A 25,620-nucleotide genomic window follows, 5' to 3' on the forward strand; every position below is an offset into this window, starting at 1 on the left:
TTCTTTGCTAATCCAAAAGAAAATCACATGATGGAAATAAAAATAATCAAGAGGTATCTAAAGGGTACTAAAGATTATGGTTTGTGGTATAAAAAAAGGAGGTAACTTTGAACTAAAAGAATTCAATGATGGTGATTGGGCAGGAAGCATTGATGATAGAAAGAGCACTAGTGGTAGAGCATTCTTTCTTGAAAAGAGGCTAGTATCTTGGACAAGCAAGAAGTAGAACTGTATCTCTCAGTCTATAATAGAAGCAAAATATGTTGTTGCAGCATTCAATTGTTCAAATATTGTTTGGTTCAAACAACTATTGATAGGTATGAAAGAAGAGTTCAAGGATCTAGTTATTGTTTTCTACGATAACACTGATGTATTTGACATTTCCAAGAATCCTAAGATGCATACCAAAACAAAACACATAGAAATTAAGTATCATTTCTTAAGAGAATTGGTGTAAGATAGGGAAGTAAGATTTAAATATCTATATACAAAAGAACAAATTATAGACATATTCTTTTGATATCTGATTGAAAAGATCAATTGAAAAGAGATTGTTAAGAAGGAGATTATTGAAGAAGACTATGTGTTTCAATCATTATTTTTTCATTGATGTCAAACCTACTATTTTCTAGTAAGAGAATTTCTTACAAGATTCAAGTACTATCACTTAGTTTATTGATGAGGAAGATTTAATTAATAAGATGTAGCAAAAGCACCTAGATGAAAGGTTGAGTTATGCTTATGTAATGAAGTACAAGGATCAGTTAAGAAAGTGATAACATAATATATTGATGATCTAAATAAGGTTTCAAAATGGTTGGCTACATTTAGAAAGTTTAGAATAATAAGTTAAATAAAGCTTGTCTTCCAAGTTTGATCGAGTGGATAGTAGGTGCCGAGAAAAGTTAGTGCAAGCTGAGCAAAAATTCAATTGGAGTTGGGTGAAAGAAAATTGTAGTGGATGTTGAGAAAGATAGTTTATGTTAAGCACTATTAAAATCTAGTTGATGTTGAGTGATTTTACAATTGATGCCAAGTAATGTATTATGCACCATGCATAAGAAAATTGATAATACCGAGCTACTGCATTATGGTAAAGATCAAAGATTCACCAAATATAATCCAAAAAGTTTATTTTCTTGGAACTTGTGAACTAGGAGGAGGATAAGATTGATGAGTTGGTGGCATATAATTTGATGTAAAATTTTTTTAGGTGAATTCAAATGGATTCTAAGAGAAGTTTCTAGAAAAGATAAGATATAGGGTAGATACATTGTATCTTACCTAATCCATAAAAAAACCCTTATTTATAGGATGGATAATGAGAGAGAAAATATTCCAATTTCCTTTATATAGGAATGTTTGGTCATGAAGAAAAAGAGTTAGAGAGGTTGGTGTCATGTGTGAGAACTTAAGGAGGAGAAGGAATTAGGGGTTTTGCTTCATTAAGTGAACCAAGGGAAGAGTTTGCAATGCCATACCAAGAAAGAAGGCTTAGCAAGATGAATTCTTGAAGGGTGAACAAGCTCTCAGAGTTACAAAATATGAAAGCCAAGAAAAATTGAGGATTGAATAGAGCTCTATAATCTTCAATTAAAGTTGTAAGTTGTATCAGATCAAAACTCTACTATTACTCTCTAACAATTATATTAGTCTAGGGTAAATCCTTTGAATTAAGTTTGACCTAATAGTCCTTGGAAAATCACTTAATAGGGTGGCATTCCAAGTGAATGGCCTAAATCCCTCTAACAAGGCTCACTTTTAATAGGGTGATTGAAATCTCTTAACTAGGTCACATTTAATAGTGTGTATTATCACCTTTAACAGGGTTGGCCTTTCACAGGACATCACTTTAGAAGAGTGAAAAGTGGTAGCATATTACTTGTGGTTTATCCGAAGTTAGATTTCCACATAAATCATTGTGTCAAATGTGCTGATGAATGTGTTGTGTCTCATGGTTTACATTTATACAAGTTGATTTGATAGTAACATATAAGTTTTAGTAAATACACAATTAATGCATTCATGGGTATGAATGTTTTATGAGTTCACTGAATAGTGAAAAGTTTTATTTTGTAAATCTAGACCTTAAAAAATTGATTCACCCCATTCTTAGTTATTCTAAAAGAATTCTAACAATTGGTATTAGAGCCATCTACTCAAGAGGACTAGTTTGACAGTACTAAAAGCACAAAGATCAAGATGTTAAAAAGAGAAGTACCCAAGCTTAACAGAGATAACTTTCCTGCATAGAAAAGTTTGAGTAAGCTACACCTTGGTGGACTTGGTGATCATGTACAATTTATGATTACAGTAGAAGATGTTGATTCAGCAAGAGATATGAAGAAAAAGAAAGAACACAATCAGGCAATGTTGGAGATTGCCTCTACCCTAAGCTATTCCAAATTTGATGATATCAAAGAATGTGACATTGCAAAGAAGATGTGGGATGCCCTGACCACCATCCATAGAGGAGACAAAAATGTTCAAAGAGCCAAGCCAAAGAGCCTCAGAGGTAAGTTTGATGACATTAGAATTGAAGTAGGTGAGAATATTGCTCAATATGTTGCTAGGATAAAAGAAGTTGTTAGTGCAATAGAAGGTGCTACTAGTCAAATAGATAATGATATTGTGCTAAGTAAAGTCTTGAGGACATTAATGCCTACTTATGTTATTAGAGTTTATGCAATTGAAGAGTTGAGTTTTATAATAGGAAATAATCTAACCCTTGAAGGTCTGGTAGGTAGACTCATTGGTTTTGAGCTATATAATTTTGACAATTACAAACTAGAGTGTCTTGAATCTGCTTTCAAAGCTAAATTGTTTATGAACGATTTTGATGAGGTGAAGTAGAAGAAGAAGAGAAAGATAAAGTATGCATCTAGTGATAGTGATGTAGATGAGGAATATATTGAACAATTGGAAGCACTACTAGCAAGAAGATTTCATAGAGGAAAAGGCAAGTTTAGAGGCAAGTTACCCATTATTTGTTTCAATTGCAATGAAGTTGGTCATATTGCTGCAAGATGTACACAAAAGAAGAACTACAAAGAAGGAAACAAGTACAAAAATAGAAGAGAAGATGATAGCAATGATTACAAAGACAAAGGCAAGAAGTCATGCTACATTCCTGATAAAAATAATTCTGATGAACATGATGATGAAGTGGTATACGTTGCAATGAAGGATGAATCTAATGAGGATGAGGCAACTACATTTGTGACTTGTGTAAACAAGAATGATTGATGGATCATTGATAGTGGATGCTCACATCATATGACTAGAGACAAAAGTAAGTTTATTACCTTAACTTGTTATAATGGAAATAGTGTAAGATTTGGTAATGATGTACTATGTCTGATAAAAGGAAAACGGTCTATTAAACTCATAGACAATATTTCATGTGACAATGCTTATTATGTTGAAGGATTAAATTATAACTTGTTAAGTGTGTCACAATTGAATAATCTAGGATGCAAGGTTGAATTTGAAAACAAAACTACCAAGATATATGACACAAATGGGAAACTCATTGGAAAAGGTGATCAAACTAGAAGTAATTTATTCTATCTTGATATAGAGGATGCTAATTAGCTTATTGCAAAACTTGATGATGTATGGCTTTGGCATAAGAGATTATGTCATGTTAATTTTGATAATTTGGTTAGTATTAGTAACATAAAAAGAGTTAGAGGATTACCTAAGTTGAAGAAACTTGATAATATAGTATGCAAACAATGTCAAATAGGAAAAATGTCAAATTTAATCTTTACGAGTAAACCTTATACCTCTAAAGAAATACTAGAGATTATTCATACTAACTTGTGTGGACCTATTAAAGTGAAAAGCTATAGAGGAGATAAGTACAAAATGCTATTTGTTGATGATTACTCTAGGATGATGACAGTCATGTTTCTAAAATAGAAATTTGATGTTTTCCAAATGTTTAAGTGGTACTTGGCAAGAGTTGAGAAAGAAATAGGCAAGAGCCTAAATTGCTTGAGATTAGATAGAGGTGGAGAATTCACTTCAAATGAGTTTGAGATGTTCTATAATGATAGAGGAATCAAAAGATAGACAACTGCACCAAGGACCCCTTCACAAAATGGAATTGTTGAAAGAAGAAATAGGTCTATAATGGACTATGCTAAAATAGTTCTGATGGAGAAACATACTGCTCTAAAATATTGGAGAGAAGCTATAAGTACTATTGTATATACCTTGAACCATGTGCAAGTCAAAAAAGGTACTCAGTCAACACCTTTTGAACTATGGTATGGATATCCACTTAATGTGAAATAATTTAAGGTATTTAGAAGTAAGTGTTATATTTTTAAAGATGTTTAGAATGGAAAATTTGATGTAAAAAGTGAAGAAGGTATATTCCTTGGATACTCCACAAGAAGAAAAGCCTATAAGTGTTTAAATACTAACACTAACAGAATTGTGGAAAGTGCAAGTGTGAATTTTGATGAATTTATAGAAGTATATGAGGCTAAACCTATGAAAGAAATAGAAGAATAAAAATCATTTGTATACTTCTATAAAGGAATGTCTACTAGAGAAGATGTTGAGAATCAAGTAACATACCAATAGCAAGTATTAGTAACTACCAAGTCATATCCTATGAATGCTAAGTTGCATTTAGGATTTGAGTTGCATTTAGATGTTGAATTGTAGAATGAAGAAAATACACATTCTAATTTTGAGATCAGTACACATGAAAGAGATGCTGAGATACTTAACAGATATGTATATAGTAACACTAAAGCTAAAAGATAAAATATAGAAACAAGAGTTGAACCAAGATTGTCTAAATATGTCAAAAGGCATCATCCTACTAATCAAATCATTGGAAACAAAGATGCAAGGCCAATGACAAGGAATAGATTGAGAATTGAATCATCTTTGTTAAGTATAAAGGAGCCCAAAATAGTGAAAGATGCATTGGAAGATGATGACTATTACAATTCCATATCAAAAGAGATTCAATAGATAAAGAAGAACAAAACATGGAGTCTAGTTCCTAGACCAGAATACAAGAATGTGATTGGCACCAAGTGGGTATTTAGAAACGAGCTAGATGAGAATGGTGAAGTGACAAGAGACAAAGCAAGATTAGTTTGCAAAGGATATGCAGAAGAAGAAGGAATTTACTATGGTGAAACATTTTTCCCTATTGCAAGAATAGAAGGGGTAAGAATTCTACTTGCTTATGCTACATACAAAGGTTTCAAAGTTTATCAAATGGATGTTAAATCTATATTTCTAAATGGTATATTAGAAGAGAAAGTCTACATAGAATAGATAGAAGGGTTTGTTGATGATAACAATAAGAACATAGTATGTAGAATGCAAAAATCCCTATATGGATTGAAGCAAGCACCAAGAGCATGGTATGAGAGACTTCATGCTTATGTTGTGATGATTGGATTTGAAATCAATAATGATACAACAATCTATAAATAAAGATAGAAAAAGACAAAGGTATATTGTTATCTGAAATATTTGTTGATGATATCATATTTGGAGGACAAGATGCTTTGTGTAAGGACTTTTCAAATGAAATGAAGCAATAATTTGAAATGTCTATATTTGGATAGATCAAATCCTTTGTGGGATTACAAGTATATTAGATGAAGTATGGCATATACATCACTCAGTCAAAATATATCAAAGAGATATTGAAGACATTTAGACTAGAGGATTCCAAGTTAGTGAGTACACCTATGGTAACAGGGCACAAGCTATCAAAGAATGATGATTTAGCTAAGGTGAATCAAACATTATACAGGTCTATGATTGGAAAATTGCAATTTGTAGTACATATTAGACTTGATATTGCATTAGCTGTGGGTATAGTTGCAAGATTCTCTACTAATCCAAGAGAGAATCACTTAATGGCTATGAAGAGAATAATGAGATACTTGAAAGGAATAGAAGAGTTTGGTCTATACTACAATAAGAATGAAAAGTTTGAACTGAGAGCCTACAGTGATGGTGACTAGGCTGGAAACATTGATGACAGAAAGAGCACCAATGGAGGAGCACTTTTCTTAGGCAAGAGACTAGTTACAATGACAAGAAAGAAACAAAGTTGTACTTCCCAATCTATTACTGAAGCAGAATATGTTGCTGCTGCTATGAAATGCATAAATATTGTACGGATCAAATAGCTACTCAAAGGTATGAAGGAAGAAATCATAGAACCAATGACACTTTATTTTGATAATACAAGTGCTATCAATATATCAAAGAATCTAGTGATGCACACAAAGACAAAGCACATTGCAATCAAGTATCACTATGTAGGAGAGTTAGTTCAAGACAAAGAATTTATTGTGATAATACAAGTGCTATCAATATATCAAAAAATTCAATGATGCACACAAAGAAAAAGCACATTGCAATCAAGTATCACTATGTAAGAGAGTTAGTTCAAGATAAAGAGGTGAAGATGGAATATGTTAACTCAAAGGATAAAATCACTGATAGCTTCACAAAACCATTATCTAAGGATGCTCATGAGTATCTAAGAGGTAAAATAGGGTTGATACCCCTCTCTAAGGCTATGTAAGAAATAGATGTAGTGCCCTACATTAAACAAGATGATGTTCATTGAATACAAGTTGATGTAGTGGATCTTACATTAGGAACTGCTTAAAATAATCATAGAACTCGAACTACAAATTAGTCACAAGCAAGGTGACAAAGGAAGAAATTGAAGAACTTGAAAAATCCTATATTTTAATCTATTAAAGATCCCAAGTGTTTGGTATATGTCTTTGGCATTATTGTCAAAGAGGGAGAAAGTACATTAAACTGATCATCATCACAAGAAGAGTTTTACTGATCAAGAGAAAGGTGGAGAAAGTACATCGTCAAAAGATCAAGAGAAAACTAGAAGAAAGTCCTAAATAGATCTACTAAAAAGAGAGGGAGACATTTATCAGAGAACTAGAAAGAAAGAGGGAGAAATCCTAATCTACCTAGTAAGAGGGAGTTTTCAGGAAGAGATTTTGTAACCTAATCAAAAGATTAAAGTTGTTGAAAGAGGAATACAATTTCTTTCTTTAGTATTGCCTTATTGTCTTAACCTATTCAGTTTGGTTGAACAAGATGTTCATCATTTGATGATATAGGTTGATCAGTTTGGTTTTCCATCAATGCCAAAGAGGGAGATTATTGATATTTGATTGAAAAGATCATTTGAAAAGAGATTGTTGAGAAGGAGATTGTTGAAGAAGACTATGTCTTTCAATCATTGTTTTATCACTAATGTCAAACCTTTTATTTTCTAGTAAGATAATTGCTTACAAGATTCAAGTACTATCACTTAGTTGATTGATGAGGATGATTTGATCAATAAGATGTAACAAAAGCACCTAGAGAAAAGGTTGAGTTATGGTTATGTAATGAAGTACAAGGATTAGTTAAGATAGTGATAACATGATGTATTGATGATCTACTTAAGGTTGCCAAATGGCTAGCTATACTTATAAAGTTTAGAAGAATAAGTTAAATAAAGCTTGTTTACAAAGCTTGACTCAATGGATAGTAGGTGCCGGGAAAATTTAGTGCAAGCCAACTAGAAAGTCAATTGGAGGTGAGTGAAAGAAAATTTTAGTGGATGTCGAGAAAGAAAGTTAATGCTGAGTAAATTTTAGTTGTTGTTGAGAACCAACAAAATCTAGTTGATGCCAAGTGATTTTATAGTTGATACAAAGTAATGCAGTGTGTGCCATGCATCAAAAAATTAATAATGTTGAACTACTACATTATGATAAAGATCAAGGATTCATCAAATATAAGATGACAAGTTTATTCTCTTGGAACTTGTAAACTAGGAGGAAGATAAGATTGATGAGCTAGTGGCACAAAATTTGATGTAAACTATTTTTAGGAAAATTCAAATGGGTTCTAGGGGAAGTTTCTAGAAAAGACAAGATATGGGGTAGATACATTGTATCCTACCAAATCCATCCAAAAACCTAATTTAGATGATGGATAATGAGAAAGAAAATATTCTAATTTCCTTTATATAGGAATGTATGGCCATGGAGAAAAAGAGTTAGAGAGGTTGGTGTCATGTGTGAGAACTTAAGGAGGAGAAGGAATTAGGGGTTTTGCTTCATCAAGTGACCCAAGAGAAGAGTCTACAATAGTATACCAAGAAAGAAGGCTTAGGGAGATGAATGCTCGAAGGGTGACCAAGCTGTCAGAGCTACAAAGTATGAAAGCCAAGCAAAATTGAGGACTAGATAAAGATCTACAATCTGCAAGTGAAGTTATATATTATATCATATCAAAGCTCTACTATTATGCTCTAACAATTGTATTAGTCTAGGTTAAATCCTTTGGATTAAGGTTGACCTAACAGTCATTGGAAAATCCTTTAATAGGGTGGCATTCTAAGAAAATGACCTAAAGTCCTCTAACAAGGCTCACTTTTAACATGGTGATTGAAATCCCTTAACTAGGTCACATTTAATAGTGTGCATTGTAACCTTTAATAGGGTTGACATTTCACAGGGCATCACTTCAGAAGAGTGAAAAGTGGTAGCATGTTACTGGTGGCTTTTCCCAAATTGGGTTTCCATGTAAATGATTGTGTTTTGTTTCATGCTTTACATTTATGCAAATTGATTTGACAGTAACATATAAGTTTTAGGAAATACACAATGAATACATGCGTGGATATTAATGTTTTATGGGTTCAATGAATAGTTAAAATTTTCATTTTGTACATCTAGACCTTGAATATCTGATTCAACCCCCTCTCAGTTATTCTAAAAGAATTACAACATATTCACCAAGCCATTACCTAAGGATAATTTTTTTTTATCTAAGCAGTAAGCTAGGGGTCATTCCCGTATCTAAAGCTCACTAACCATATTTTAGTGATGCATCAACCTAGCATGTTGAAGATTAGTCAAGTTGATGTAGTATTGTAAAGGGAAGATTGCATATGAATTAGTATATTAGGTACATGGGAAGTTCACTGAATGATATGTTTAGAATAAGATGTCAAAAAGGGAGAGTTTACTATCAATATCAATAAATTTTGTAATTGTTTATGTTTTTGGCATGAGTTGTCAAAAAGGAAGAGTTTGTCATTAAGTTAGATGAAGAGTAAAGAAGAAGAGTTTACTAACTAACAGATAAATTATAATCAAAATAATAAGAGAATCAATCTAGAGGGAGAGATTGATGTCAAAGGGAGTTCACACTAATAGAGGGAGTTCTCATGGATGAGAATCAAAATGAAACTAAGGATATTTTCCTTACTTCTATTTTTCTCTAAGATTTCATTGTATTATGATATGTTGTGTTTCCATCAATGCTAGAGAGGGAGATTGTTGAAAATAATTGTTCAATTTTATATTGTCTTTGATATTACACAAAATGTCAAGTCTTTATAAGTTAGTATCTATCTAGTTCACTTGGGCACCAAAGGAAGTTTGCAGAAAGAGAATGGCTGCCAAGTTCACTTGGGCATCAAAGAAAAGTTGGCACAAACTAGTGTTAACCGAGCTCACTCAACTACCAAAGGAATTTAGTTTAGGATGTAGTATTAACCAAGTTCACTTAACTACCAAAGAAATTCTAAAGAAAGTATTTTAATGAGTTAGTGTTGATCGAGATGGGTTGGCTAATGAAGGATTTTCTTAAGTCATCATATTTAGTTTGATTAATATATTTGTTAAGTCTAGCCAACTTATGGGATGAATATTGAATATTTGTAAGTGTATTCAAGCCAACTTGACAAGGTAAAATATATAAGCGTAAGGTCAGTTTGTGTGATTAAATATGAGAAGCATGGGATTGAAAAGATAAACCAAGGAAGAGAATTGGAAGGATGTCATAGTATCTTGAGTTGACCTAGCTACAAAGTTTTATGTAATCAAGGAGGATAAAGTATTCAAGTTAGAATAGAGATCTGAAATTAGAAATTCATTTACATTAACAATTATGTGGTATAATTGTTACTCTTTAATAATTTTAGTAGTGTATCAAATCTTTTAATAGAGTTATCTTAACAACTATTTTCCAAATCCTCTAGCATGGTGAAACTTTTGGATTGAAATATCTAAAGACCTCTAACAAGGTCACTCCTAACAAGGTGATTAAATCCTTTAATAGGGTCACACCTAACAATATATTTTGTAACCTTTATTAGAGTTGGCTCCTAATAGGGCTCACTTTAGAAGAGTGCAAAATAGTAACTAGTCGCAATTAGTGGTTTTCCCAAATTGGGTTTCCACACTAAATCATAATGTCATATGTGTTCATGTTATTTATTTTTTATTTCTAAAACTAAGTTAATTGTGGTTAATAACACTAAACATCTTAAGAAGTAAATATTTTAGTGATTGTTGAGTAATATTAATTCTTAGTATTAATTGAGTGATTTGGTGCTAATTGAGTTACAATAGTATTTCACTTTCACTAAAGTTTGATTTTGATTTGTACTAACACCTAAGGGATTAGGGATTTATTTTTGTGGTAACTATTTCACCCCTCCCCTCTCAATTACTCCTCTTATATTTTCAACAAAATACACCTCCTACAAGTGATTCAAGTGGTGTCTTGTGCCCATAAAAACATCAAGACGAGTTTTTCCCAAAGGCTACCATGACAACATTGCAAAGTTTGAGTGTTGTTATTAAAAAATTTTGTGCATTTCACTTCAAACTTCCTCAAATCACTCCCACATTATATAGAATGACTCACTATACTATCTTAAGTTTATTTTTATCCATTTTTTCCCTTAGAAATTATTTTGGAGGTTGATCACTATCTAGGTCCTAATTGTCACAACACATTGACAACATTGAGAAACTTGTAGTAAATCATGCCAAACTTAATCCTCACCAATCTAAGACACACACTGGACTCCCTTGGAGTCCTTATTCTCTCCTTGACTTAGCTAGAGTCAAGTATAAGAAAAAATGAGTAAGGAATTAGTGTTCCTACACCATGTAGTTTAATATTTTTGAATGTTGAACAAGCCAAAACATAAGTCTCCATAGATGAGACTGATATTTGCACTTTATTATTTTATGATAATGTTAAGATCATTTAGGATCCATGGACTAGTTAAAGTTGGCATGATATATAGTAAAGAGGAAGCATAGTTACAATGCATTTAATCACTTGGTACAGATGATGTTCATGGCATGCAAACTATTGAAGATTTAAATTGATTATGCAAGAGGACCCAATCTTTGAGCATACTAATTTTGAGGATGTGGAAATTTCAAATAACTCCTAATTTTTTTACAAATAACTAAGATTTCAAGTGTACATCATTAGTTATGATGCCATGTCAAAATGTTTTTTAATCAAGATGTCCAAAATAGTTTAAATAAAAATGGGACTAGTAATCATGCAAAAAAGGGACACTAGCTATTGTGCAACATATTTGTACCAGCCTAGTGCCACGTCCCCATGCCCATTAGATGCTATGTTCATAATTTCTTACATATACTATCATGTGTAGAAAATTCTAGTCACCTCATGATCTACATGTCATCTAATCAAAGTAACTTTATACTATAGTGTTATAATTGTAATTTTTCATTATATTATTATTATATTTATACTATTGTATTTTAATTATAATTTTTTTAATATATTGTTATGTTTATATTGTGTTTAGAAATGTTTATGTTATAATTTATATCTTTTTTATTATATTTATTTATTTAGACAACAATATAATTTTAGAAATGTATGTATACTTTTATTATTATGATTATCAATTTTTAGTATAATAATAAAATAAATTTTGTTAAGTTAAGTCATTGATTTCTAAATTTAATAATTATCAAAAAATTAATATAATTTATAAATCTATGATAATTACATTTATTTATGTTTTATTATTATTAATTTTAAATTATTTTCTTTTTCTTTTTAAAATTACATTTCTTTTTGAAATATTTTGTCACAATAATTAGAATACTTAAATATGTTAAAATGTAACTATGTTATATTAATAATATAATTAATAATGTAGAAAATTATTTGATGGGTGACCTTCTGGGAAGTCCTAGTCCTTCACCTCTATGAGCATCACCTAGATCCAAATTGTGCTAAGTGTTCCATTTATTCTAATGAGAGATGGGTTCAACTATGAATCACTACTCATGATACATGCGTCAATGAGTTTGACTAAAAAACTACATAGTTAAATCTTGATAGCAATATCAAAATTTGACTTGTCATGGAAAAATATCTTGTACTTATCAATTAATGAGATTAAGGGGCTTTCTAATGAATGGTTCATAAGGCACAACACTTGGTGAAGTTTTTTCAACTGAGGTTACAATTAGAGTGGGTTTAACCATGGAGGGAACTCTATAGTTAAAACTCTTGAGATGGAGTATACTAGGACGAGTGACCTCCGAAGAAATCCTGATGCTTCACCTCTATGAGCATCACCTAGATCCAATGAGTGCTAAGTGTTCCATTTATTATAGTGAGAGATGGATTCATGTGTCAATGAGTTTGACTCAAAAACTATACAGTTAAATCTTGATAGCAATATCATAATTTGACTTGCTATGGAAAAATATATCCTACTTATCTTTGAAGCAAATCAAATGCATTCACTAGTAAGCCTTCTCATATCAGCATCATAAATCATATAACCATAAATAGATATAGATCTATCTATCCATCGCATGCATAAACATGAAAATAAATGCAAACACATAACACAAAAGATTTGGTTACTTAGAAACCCGCCAAGGTGAAGATAAAGTTGGGGTGTGGATGACACCCACAAATCTACAGTATTGTACCAATAAATTGTGTCTTTTAATGGTACAAAGTTTGATCACTTTTGATGATCTACCTTTTGAGGGCTCTACCATACTAAGATCTTACAAGACTTATTCAATCTACCTTGATTAAAGAATTTAAAATTACAATTAAGTAAGCACTCTATTAGGAGATTTGAATAGGCCTGTTAAGACCAACCTATTAAGAGATTTACCCTAACTCACTTGATAGAATGTATCAATACCCAATCCTTCAATTGGTATTGTGATGCTAGATTATGGATCCTCTCTTTACAATTTTGATCTGATCTACTTCTTTGAAATGCTATGTTCTTCACTATACTACTAGGTTGCTCTATCTAATCTCTAGTTTTGACTTATCAAACATAGCCTTCCTTCACTCATATGCTTGTCTCTTTTCTTTCTCTTATTCCTTCTTATACTCAAACATGATTTAGGGTTTGGACCCTTCCTAAATAAATGTCTAGAGAAAGTTCTAGATCATAATCAATGATCTGTATTTCTCCCTTTTTCTACTTAGTCCTTCCATTTTTCTAATTGGCTAATCATAAGGATTGATGGCCTCTAACAACACATTAAAAAATCCTCAATTATCTCTAAAATCTTAAAATTTCCCATATAAGTAGGCCAAAATGGTTTACATAAGTGTTTGTGACATCACAAACACATATGCCAAAACTAGTTTACTTGACACTCGAATACCCTATTGCTTGGTTGCAACTAACATTCATGATGTCCCTCATCTTCTATCTTCTCCACAATAAATGTATGAATCACCATGGGATAACTCTTCTTTTCTTAGTGTCTACTAAATTTACTCAGCATATATAGAAACTCAATCTATAATGGGTGCTTGGCAACTTGATACTTTCTTAGAGTACACTAGAATATAAATAAATCCATAAACATTCGACCTTCATTGTGTGGCTCAGTCACACTGATGATCAACCAACTCTTCCTAAGAAATGACTAAGTGTTGGACACTAATATGCAACATGACTTGGAGATAAACAATCTCCCCATTTGAAATTAGTGGCAAAACAACTTTATCATGACTTGTCATTACATTCCAAACTAGAAAATAGCATTCCTCCTTAGACTGTGACTCGGTATTCATAATGACTTCACTATATACACAATATATACATGTATACAAAAAAAATACATTTTCATACCTTTTATCTTTGATCTATTCCTATTTCTAATATTTCTTCTAGTTTCCCCTTGAATATCATAATCATTTCTCTATTTTCTCCGTTGCATATATATTATATTTTCCCTTATTTTTGTCACTCATGGCTTGGTGTTTGTAGGGGTCAAATCATACTTGTGAATTTTTTTTTTATGAATCTATAAAATTATAGCCAATGTGTAATTCCAACTAGATCTAACAAATTCCAAGACTTGTATCTTGATCTCTGGCTGAGAAGTTAGATCCACTAAAATGTCTGTTGTAGAGAGATAAGGATCTCCCTAAAGTAAATCCTTTGTAGCTATCAATTTTTTCTGCATCACCTCCAAATGAGGTATTGACATAGATTTAATAGAAATAAATTTGGATTATATGGTGTAATATTTATCCATTAACTTGACCAATCTCCCATGTGCAAAAGTCAATCTATTCAAATGAATGGAACTTAAACTTCCATCCATGCTCAAAAAATGTCCCATGGACTTCAAATCTAACTGAAGTTTATCAATAGACTATTGATTCTCCAAGGTGAAGAAATCAACATCACAAATCTTCTTATGCAAAGAATGAATATATAACTTCCTATAATCTATATACAAGGGTGAAAAGTTCAACCTGTTTAATAGCATTTTTTGTTGAAACTTTCTCCAAAACTTTGGTCTAAAATTTGTTTTTATAGATTTTCATTTGCCTCAATGTCATCATTGTTGAGCTTCTCAACAATATGAACTAGTTCTATAATAGGTTTCTTCTCATTAATAGTATGAATATCAAATGCATCAAGAAAAATGTCTTTTATTTCATGAAATACCTGCCTTTGCTTTTTTTCTCTTGTTAGCTCCTCTTGATTGTTTTCCTCTTCATTAATTATTGCAATATTTGTATTTAGTCAAATTGTATTGTCTTAGGTTCATACTTAAGAATTATAATGACCTCATCTGATGTCACTAGCTTTCTAGGCCCACTAGTACAAAAAAGCAATATATCACTAAATATACTACTAAAAATTGTAAATATATGACCAATTTTGATCATGTGACCATTGGTAGTTTATTGTTGATCATTAATATGACAACCAAATTCATGAATAAACAATTTTAAACATTAATTTAGTTGTTGATTGTTATCAAATGGTCATTTATTTGGTGATTTATTTGGTAATTTATTTGGTAGTTGATTATTATTATTAAATAGTGGTATATTTGGTAGTTGATTTGGTATTTTATTTTGCGGTATATTTGGTAGTTGGTTTGGTAATAAATATTGTAGTAAATTGGGTAGTTGATTTGGTATTTAATTTGGTAGTCAAATTGGTAGTTGATTTGATAGTTGATTTAGTAGTTGACTAGTCATTTATTTGATAACTAATTTGGTTGTTTGTTTGTTCATTTCCATTAATTAGTACTAAATATAATTATGGAATGAATAATTTATTGAATACCATAAATATTAAAATACCAAAAAAAAATGATATTAGAGTTGACTAAAAAATTAAAGAAAATGAATATATGATACACATGAACAACACTAAAATTAAAAGAATGACTCAATATCTTGATTAAAAAAAAGGTAACTTGGGATTAAAAGTTTAATGCAAATATATATATATATATATTGTCTAAAGATAATACACATAAATATGATAAAAAGTGTCAAAGTTTTCTAAAAGTTTGCAACTCTTTAAAATACACCTTGACAATTAGAATATATTTAAGCAACACTTTCAAAATATTGCAATAAAAAGTAATAAACCAAATTTTCTAACAAATAACACATTGATCAACTCTGTCATTTTCTCCAAATACTTTAGTGGACACCATGTGCAAGTTCCCTCTTTCTCTTTGAGATGAAGAACTCCATCTGTTTTATCTTCATAAAAAAATTGGTACATTATTTGTGACTATTATAATGTTTACATTGACATCTTCAATTCCATTAAGATTTTCTCCATGTACAATAGACAAGGAGTGAATAATTGCAATACCGGAAACACAACCATCATATGAATCAAAAACTTTAACTATATCCCCTTCTTTGAGTTTATCAAAATATTTGTGCAAAAAGGAAACAAAATAACATATTACATTAGATGGGTAATGAAAGGCCAGAAATATAAAAAGAAATATTAATATAGTACTTATAAAAAATATTTATTTTTCATTGCTAAAGGTAAAATATTCTTATAAAAAATTAAGGACACTCACATAATGTTATATAAATTGATAATATTTAATAAAATAATAATATTGGGATTTTGATGATGATATTCAGGAAAATGACTTATGAAAAACTATGAATATGAATGTATTATGGTAAGTGGTTAAGGTCCTAGAATTATGAGACAACAATAATCATTAAAGTTCACTATGAATATAGATTCATGTACATACAATTAAACCTTTATGCAATTTCATGACTATTTCTAGTTATGAAACAACTAAAAATCATATCCAAATCAAGAAAATGTGAAGTGTTATAGCACTCACCTACAATTTAGCACTTCTAGTAATATAAATATCACGTGCATCCTCTTCAAAATCAGCATAATCACTATCAACATTACCCTTTCCTTTTTTATTTGTTTACATATGATTGGTTTGCACATGGTTTAATCATCATGTAAAGTCAATATTGTTCAAGTAAAGAATAAAAAAGATTAAATATTTTTCCAGAACAACTATTATATTACCTCAACTTCAACACAACTATGATTGAGTTGCAAATTATTATCCACGAGTTCATCATGATTGTTGTCAATAGTAGTAGCTTCATTTCCATTAGGGTATTTTTGTTTTTACATTTCTTTGATAAAATTCTTTTGCATGTAGCTAAAATTGGTAAAATCTTGGTAGAGAGGAAATACCATAAAATAATGGTGTCAAAGTGTAATATCAATAATGCCATGTATGAGAATCAATGCTTAAGGATAATGATGTGTTGTATATAGATAAATTTGAAAAGATGATGATCAAAATGATGCCTTCAACAATGTAAGGAAACATTAGTATGAACTAGACTTAACTCGTAGATATAGCCTCTTACTTGATATGAATTCAAAGAATTATGGTTATTTCATACAAAAACTATAGTCTAAATTAAGGAAGTCAATTGAGAAACTCTCTATTTCAGATGAGAGACTATCTCATTAAGACTATTTAAATAACTCATTATATGTTGGTACTTGATATTTGAGTTAATAGGATTTGGAGAGGTTCTTACTAGGTGATCCACATATGGTTCTGCAATTTCTATTGATGAACTAGATTTCCACTTCGTACTACTCTTAGATTTAGTAGTATCTAATGCTACCATATAAATAATAATATCATTTACACTTGTTTCTCTACTATTTTTTTCCACCTAAAATATAATTTTAATTTTAATACATAGTTAGTTCAGTAAAAAATTGAAATAAATAAAACACTATAAAATGAAATGAAAATCCACACACTTCAAATTTGTTTATTTTGGCCTGCAACCCACCTTAGCCAAATGCATATTCAACCCTCATGTTATCTCTTTCTCTCTTTCCTTTATTACTCTTTCTAAAATATTCCTTAGAACACATACTTTCTTTCAATGTCTCCCATTGCTTGGAAGTTGAAGTGGAGCCTGAACTCTCTTTTCCCTTATTGATTAATTTTCTACAATTGTATCTACATGTGTTCATTAGAAGTCTCATCCTGCTCTTCTAATACTTTATAGACATTTGTCCACCAGTAGTGTCAAAGGAATTTTCCATTTTTTGTATAACACAGTCCACACATTATTGATATTTCTCTGCAAAATTTGATTTTCAAATATCCAAATGGGATTGACATCTTATGTCTAGTTTGGTGGCCTACCTTGCAAAATTTTTCCCAACATGTTCACCATCTCTTACCTTAACTAAAAATGGCTTCTTCCCTTCTAATTTCATTTCTTTTTCATGTCTCTTTGTAGATCTATGTAAATCTTGACTCAATTTCTTTCTTTCAGCAATAGTGAGCACATCTTCAATTGAACCACTACCAACAGGTGCACTCTGCGGTACACCAGATGTAAGTGAACTCTCTTCATGACTTTATTCAAGTTGCACATTAATGTGTGCTATATTAGGTTTTACATAATCACAACTACCTTTTTCACCAACTACATTTATTGGATCACAAAGACATTGACTTTTACAAATTGTTAGCATTGAATCTTTATTTGCTACTTTTTTTCCCTTCATGTTCTCTACACTCCTTTTCTTACCTACAAAACCAAAAATATAAAAATATCAAGTCTTGTATACATAAATATATTCCTTATAAAATTTTATTAAATAGTATTAAACAAATATTATACTACTTAGTTGATTTAAAACTTTCCTATTTGCCAAACCAAGATGCAATAAACATTTATTATTCTTAGCCACATGTTCTTCATGAAAGTGATCATAATCTATTACTAGAATTTCAGCATTTTGATCAATGTCATCTAATTTATGCCTTATATTCATTCTCTTCATTTTATAATGTCAAAAAAAAAAAATGGTATAAATTAGTAACTTTATTCAACCTTTATTAACCATAACAAAAATTGCATAAATACAACTTTAGTAAAATCCTCATGTCAATTTTGATGATTTTTCCAATAAAGAGAGAAAGAAAATCCTAATTATAAATGGCTTGTGGATGCTAGAAATAGAGAATTATATAGTAAGAGGAGTAAGAGAAGTTAAATTTATAACAATTTTTTTGTTAATGAAAAAATTAACATCTATTGTAACACTTTTTCAAGCATCATTAAATTAACAACATTTATTATAGAAATGGCCCTATAGTATGTAGGGTTAGATATTACTCAATCTAGATTGTACAATTTGATAGCATCCAATAAGAGAATTTTCAAGTTTCTTGGACACCGAATAGTTACTCATGCATCATGTCTAAGTTCTCCTAATAAGAAAATAATTTCTAACACTTCTCACATACATCTCTTCAAATTCCCAAAAGTTGTTTGAAAAGATAATACAGTTGTGTGTAATGTAAAGGACCTTATTTGGTTGGTAGAGTTCATATTTTCCTACCAAAATAAGCTATCCATCTCATTGGTGTAGGGGCACCCACATAAAATATTTTGGACATGATTTTGCATGAAGAATTTATCCTAATTTTGTCTTTGTGAGAATATTTTTTCTTGGGATTCATACAGATCATTTTGGGGTCATTCTTTGACCATTCTATATTGGTCTAGATTATTCTATAGTTTGTTCTTTCTATTTTGTAATAATCTAGAATTTTCCATAGACCATCTTAGCAAGTATAAATAGAGTTTTAGGTTTAGGTTTAGGTTTAGGGAAAGTTTTTGGGATATGAAATTATGGGGAGAAGAAATTTGTAGGAGAGAGAAAATGTATATATTGCTCATTTGATGAATTAATTAAGAAGAATTTTATTATATATATCTCTTGCTAGTGCTGGTTCCTTTTGATATTACTTCTGTTGGATTTATCTCTGCATCATTTCTTAGGGAGTATGGTGTAGGATCACCCACATAAAATATTTTGGACATGATTTTGCATGAAGAATTTATCTTGATTTTGTCTTTATGATAAAATTTGCTTAATTGTTTGGGAGGTGAAATGTATTTCTTCAAGATTGACTTAAAATGTGGGTACCATCAAATAAAGATAAAAGTTGGAGATGAATGGAAGGTAGCATTCAAAACCAATGATGGATTATATGAATGGAAGGTAATGCCATTTGGACTCTATAAATTCTTAGTAGATCCTAAGTCAATAATGACTTTACGTACCTTACCTCTAGATTTGCAAGCAGTCCTAAAGATAGTTTTCCTTTGTGGTGGTTCCATGGTAGTAGGCACTTTCAAAAGTGTTATTTTCATCATTAAATTTTCTCCTCTTTTAGGTACACTATCTGAGTCAGCCATCTCCTTCTCTTGGTATTCATCATCTTGTACCAAATGTGTTCTTCTTTCGCCTTGTGAGCTTGAACTTGCTCTATGCATACACCTAGATGCATAATGACCCTCCTTATTGCAATTGAAGCAAATAATCAAACTTGCCCTTCTACCACCAAATCCACCTCTTGAACTACCTCTTCTACCTCTAAAGTTACCTCTAAAATTTCCCTCACTTTGACTTGTTTCTTGCTTTATCTCCTTATGATCTTCTTGGTTTTGTCCTCTCCCTCTTCCTCTACTATTTTGTTCTTGCCTTCTTTTCAATTTAGCTTCCACTTTCAAAGCTAGTTGATAACACTTCTATATTGTATCAAGGAACAATAAATTAAGTTCGTCTTGTATGTTCAAAATCAATCCATTGAGATATCTAGCAAATTTTACACTTTCACATTCACTCTGCTTTGCCCTCAGGCTTAATTTTTGGAATTCTTCAGTATAGGCTGTGACATCTAGCTCCTTTTTTCTTAAACTTTGTCTCCATTGATGAAGTTGGATTTAATAATCCTCAGGTAAGTATGATTCTCTCACCTTGGCACATATCCTTTCCCATGAAGTTATCATGTTCTTACCTTCTTTGACCCTTTCTCCTTGAGTGAAATTCCACCAAGTGAGGGTTGGTCCCTTCAACTTTGACTTGGCAATTTTTACCTTGTCCTTCTTTTCTATATTTTCACATTCAAAATGGTTGTTCAAGGCTTCTATCCAATCCAAAAAAACATCAGTATCCATCTTTCTTAAGAAGATAGGTAGGTCACCTTTGGCATCCTTCTTACCAACTCTTTCAAGGGCTTCTATAAAGTATCTTTGGTCTGCAGGTAAGTTAACCACCTCCTGCTCAGGGGTATTCTCTTCTTCCCCTTCTTCCTCTTGCTCTAAGAAAATCTTTGTTGTCTTTTCCATCCAGCCCTTCATCTTCTCAAATTCATCTAATAACAACTTACTTATTTTCTCATGTTCTTGCATCTTCTTTGCAAGTTTGATTATTTGTTTCAATTGCAATAAGGAGGGACATTATGCATCTAGGTGTCTAGATGGAGAAAGTTCAAGTTCACAAGGTGAAAGAAGAACACATCTGGTACAAGATGATGAATACCAAGAGAAGGATATGGTTTACTTAGATAGTATACCTAAAAGAGGAGCAAGTTTAATGATGAAAAGAACACTTTTGAAAGTGCCTACTACCATGGAACCACCACAAAGGAAAACTATCATTAGGACTACTTGAAAATCTGAAGTTAAGGTATGTAAAGTCATTATTGACTTAGGATCCACTAAGAATTTAGTTTTTATTGAGATGGTTTAGAAGTTAAAACTTAGGAGGATACCTCATCCTTTTCCTTATAATGTTTCATGGCTAACAAAGGGTCAACAAACTCTTGTAAATGAGCAAGCATCCGGTGATTTTTAGATTGGAAAGTATAAGGATAGAATTTTTTGTGATATAGTTGACATGGATGCATGCCACCTATTATTTGGTAGGCCTTGGTAGTATGATTTTTAGGCATGGCATGATGGAAAACTAAATATATACACCATGAAGAAGGATGGAAAAGTGATTAGATTGATTCCTTTTGCTGATCATGAAGAAGTGGAAGAAAATAAAGAGAGGGAATCCAAAATTATGATAGTTAATAAAAAAGAATTTTTACAAGAAATGAAGGATGAACCTAAACCTTTTTTTCTTTTATTGCCTAACCCACAACCACAAGAACCCATTGGAAATGATAGAATGGAAGCTGAAACAAAGAAGACAATTCCTAATGAAGTGAAAGAACTTTTGGGTAAGTATGAAGGTTTAATTTCAGAAGGTATGCCAAAGTCTTTACCACCTATATGAGATATTAGTCATTGTATTGATTTCATTCCTAGACCTACTTTGCCCAATAAGGCTACATACAAGATGACACCTCAAAAAAATGAGGAGACTACTTAGTGTACCTAAAAAGAGGCTAAAACAAAGAAGACAATTCCTAATGAAGTGAAAGAACTTTTGGATAAGTATGAAGGCTTGATTTTAGAAGGTATGCCAGAGTCTTTACCACCTATACAAGACATTAGTCATTGTATTGATTTCATTCCTAGAGCTACTCTACCCAATAAGTCTGCATACAAGATGACACCTCAACAAAATAAGGAGATTTATAGACAAGTAAAGGAGTTACTCAATTCTAGCTTGATTACAAAAAGCTTAAGCGCATGTGTCATACCTACTATTTTGACACCCAAGAAGGGAGGAACTTAGAGGTTGTGTGTTGATTCTAGAGCCATTAATAAGATTACAATTAGATATAAGTTTCCAATGCACAAAATTGAAGATTTGCTTGATTGTTTGGGAGGTGCAAAGTATTTCTCCAAGATCAACTTAAAAAGTGGGTACCATCAAATAAGGATAAGAGTTGGAGATGAATGGAAGATAGCATTCAAAAGTAATGATGGATTATATGAATGGAAGGTAATGCCATTTGGACTCTCTAATTCTCCTAGTACCTTCATGAGACTTATGAATGAAGTACTCAAAGAATTCAATGGTAAGTTCAACATACTATATTTAGATGACATATTAATTTTTAGAAAGACAAAGGAAGAACACCTAGAGCACATTGACAAGGTCTTGCAAAAAATTCATGAGGAGAAACTAGTAATAAATTTGGAAAAGTGTTTGTTCATGCAAGAGGAGGTGACATATCTTGGTTTTGTTATCTCCCAAGGTAGCTTGAGGATGGATAAAGATAAGGTAAGTGCTATAGTATCCTAGCCACCCCCAAGAATAGTTGGAGATGTTAGAAGCTTTCATGGTCTTGCTTAATTTTATAGGAAATTCATATGAAATTTTTGTCATATATGTGCTCCTATGTTAGAAACTATTAAATGAGGAAGGAAGTGTAAGTTTGCATGGAGTCAATCAGCAAATGAAGCTTTTGAATTGCTCAAGAAAAAGGTTAATGAGCTGCCAATTCTTTCTTCACCTAATTTTAACAAAGTTTTCCAAGTAGAATGTGATGCTAGCAAGGTTTCTATAGGGAATTTCTTAGTTAAGAAGGAAATCTAGTGGCTTTCTCAAGTGAAAAACTCAATGAAGCCAAGTAGAAATACTCTTCATATGACCTAGAAATGTATGCATTAGTTAAAGCTCTCAAAAGGTGGAGACACTACTTGTTTCCAAAGGAGTTTTTTGTGTATACTGATAACTAAGCCCTTAGTTTTCTAAATAGCCAAGACAAATTAAGTCATAGGAACATGAAATGGGTGGAGTATTTATAGGCCTATACCTTCACCATCAAGAATATGAAGGGCATATCAAACAAGGTTTTTGATGCTCTTAGTAGAAGGAATCTAACTATCTCCTAGATACAGTTAGAAAGTGTGGGAATTGAAGCACTCAAGGACATGTATGTAGTAGATCCAGATTTTGGCGATATCTACAAGGTATGTATGGAGTTTGGTGAAAGATACCATGCTAATTTTCATAATTTTTTGATACAAGAAAAATTTCTTCTCACAGGAGGACAACTATGTGCACCCAGGTGCTCTATGAGGAAAAACATTATCAAAGAGAATCATAGTGGAACAATGGGTGGACATTTTGGTTTGGATAAAACCTTAGAATTGGTTAGAAGATACTATTATTGGCCTAAACTTCAAACTAATGTTAGAAAATTTTTTGAAACATGTATGATTTGTCAAAGGGAAAAAGGAAGGACTACAAATGTAGGGCTTTATCAACCTTTGCCAATACCAACTAGACACTGGGAAAGCATATAATGGATTTTGTAATGGGGCTACCACAGACACAAAGGGGCATGATAGTGTATTTTTTGTAGTAAATAGGTTCAGTAAAATGGCTCACTTCTTATCATGTAAGTCGACCTATGATGCTTCTCATATAGCAGATCTCTTTTTGAAGGAAGTCATAAGGATTCACAGGCTACCTCTCAACATAGTTTCAGATAGGAATGTGAAGTTTGTAGGACACTTTTGGAGAACTTTATGGAGGAAACTTGGAACCAATTTATCATTCTCATCAGCTTACCACCCTCAAACTAATGGCCAAATAGAGGTAGTTAATAGAACATTGGGCAATTTGTTAAGAACACTCATAAGACAACATGCAACAAGATGGGATGTATTCCTACCCCAGGTTGAATTTGCATATAATGACTCCATCAATAGAAGTATAGGAAAGTAACCATTAAAAATGGTGTATGAAATTCATCCTAGAGAGATTTTTGAGTTAAGAGACATGAGTTCATAGCAACAAGTTAGTGCCCAAGGAGAAGAATTTTTTATAGCCATAAAAGAAATCAATGATGAAGTCAAAGCACAACTCCAACAAACCTCTGACAAGCATAAGAAGCATGCAGATAAAAAATGGAGACACTTAGAATTTTAAGTGGGAGATTTAGTGTAACCAAATCTCAAGAAAGAGAGGCTACCAAAAAGTAAATCTACCAAGCTTATGTTGAGAAAACTAGGTCCTTGTCAAATTTTGAAAAAGTGTGGACCCAATGCTTATGAGATTTGATTGCCACCTAAGATTGGCATTTCTCCCATCTTCAATATAGCAAACCTCACATTATTCAAAGAACCCACTAAAGAAATTGATATAGGATAGATTGCTAATACAAAAGACATTCAACATCTACCATCTAAGTAGACACCACAACTAGAAAGGGTACTTGACACCAAAGTCATAAAGTAGACATGAGGAAAGGAGTCCAAGTAGTATTTGGTAAAACTCAATGGTTACTCAGATGTAGATGCTGTGTGGATGACCAAACAAGATATCTAGAAGCAAGGTACCACTCTACTAGCACTCACCACAACTAGGCTTGAGATAAAATTTCTTAGGGAGTATGGTGCAGGATCACCCACATAAAATATTTTGGATGTGATTTTGCATGAAAAATTTATCCCAATTTTGTCTTTATGATAAGATCTTTTCTTGGGATTCATATAGATCATTGTGTGGTCATTCTTCCCTCATTCTATATTGATCTAGAGTATTTTGTAAACTGCTCTTTCTATTTTGTAATAATCTAGAATTTTCCATAGATTTCCTTAGCAAGTATAAATAGAGTTTTAGGTTTAGGTTTAGCTTTATGGAAATTTTTTGGGCTATGAAATTATAGGGAGAAGAAATTTTTAGGAGAGAGAAAATGTATATACTACTCATTTGATGAATTAATTAAGAAGAATTTTATTATTGTTGGTGTAAATAAGTATTTACTTATTACACTTACTTAAGTTTACTTAGGTTAATGCATTATTTAATTATTTATTACATAGTATCTACAACATAGTAGTTTACATCATTCACTAAGTTGTCATGTTGAAAACACAGTTATCCACACTCCTAATTTGGCACATGTTGTCTACACCACTAATTTGCATGCTATACCATTGTAGGCTTATCCTCACATCATTGCACTTAATTCCATGCTTAATGGAAGATAACCCATATCTGGTGGACATGTGCCTAGTTGTATGACTTATCATGATGTTGACCTCTATGCATTCTAGAAGTTCTCCCAAGGCCTTTATATACAGACACTCCTAGTGTACTCTCAAGCTGGCATATTGAATGAATATTGTCATTCTGATCATACTCTATTTTACTGGTCTACTATGTGCTTGTGTTTGAGTTCTTTAGTCTTGGGTGAATTCTGACCT

General features: G+C 31.6%; 1 pseudogene; it reads left to right on the plus strand.

Moving 5' to 3' along the window:
- The first annotated feature begins 21,679 nt into the window (after nucleotides 1-21,679).
- Nucleotides 21,680-25,620, plus strand: part of LOC149575484 (U-box domain-containing protein 20-like) — a 156,315-nt pseudogene continuing 152,374 nt past the window's right edge.

The sequence above is a fragment of the Cupressus sempervirens genome, chromosome 2, assembly GCF_028749045.1.
Source record: "Cupressus sempervirens isolate cs-2001-9-10 chromosome 2, ASM2874904v1, whole genome shotgun sequence".
In the NCBI taxonomy this organism is placed as follows: Eukaryota; Viridiplantae; Streptophyta; class Pinopsida; order Cupressales; family Cupressaceae; genus Cupressus; species Cupressus sempervirens.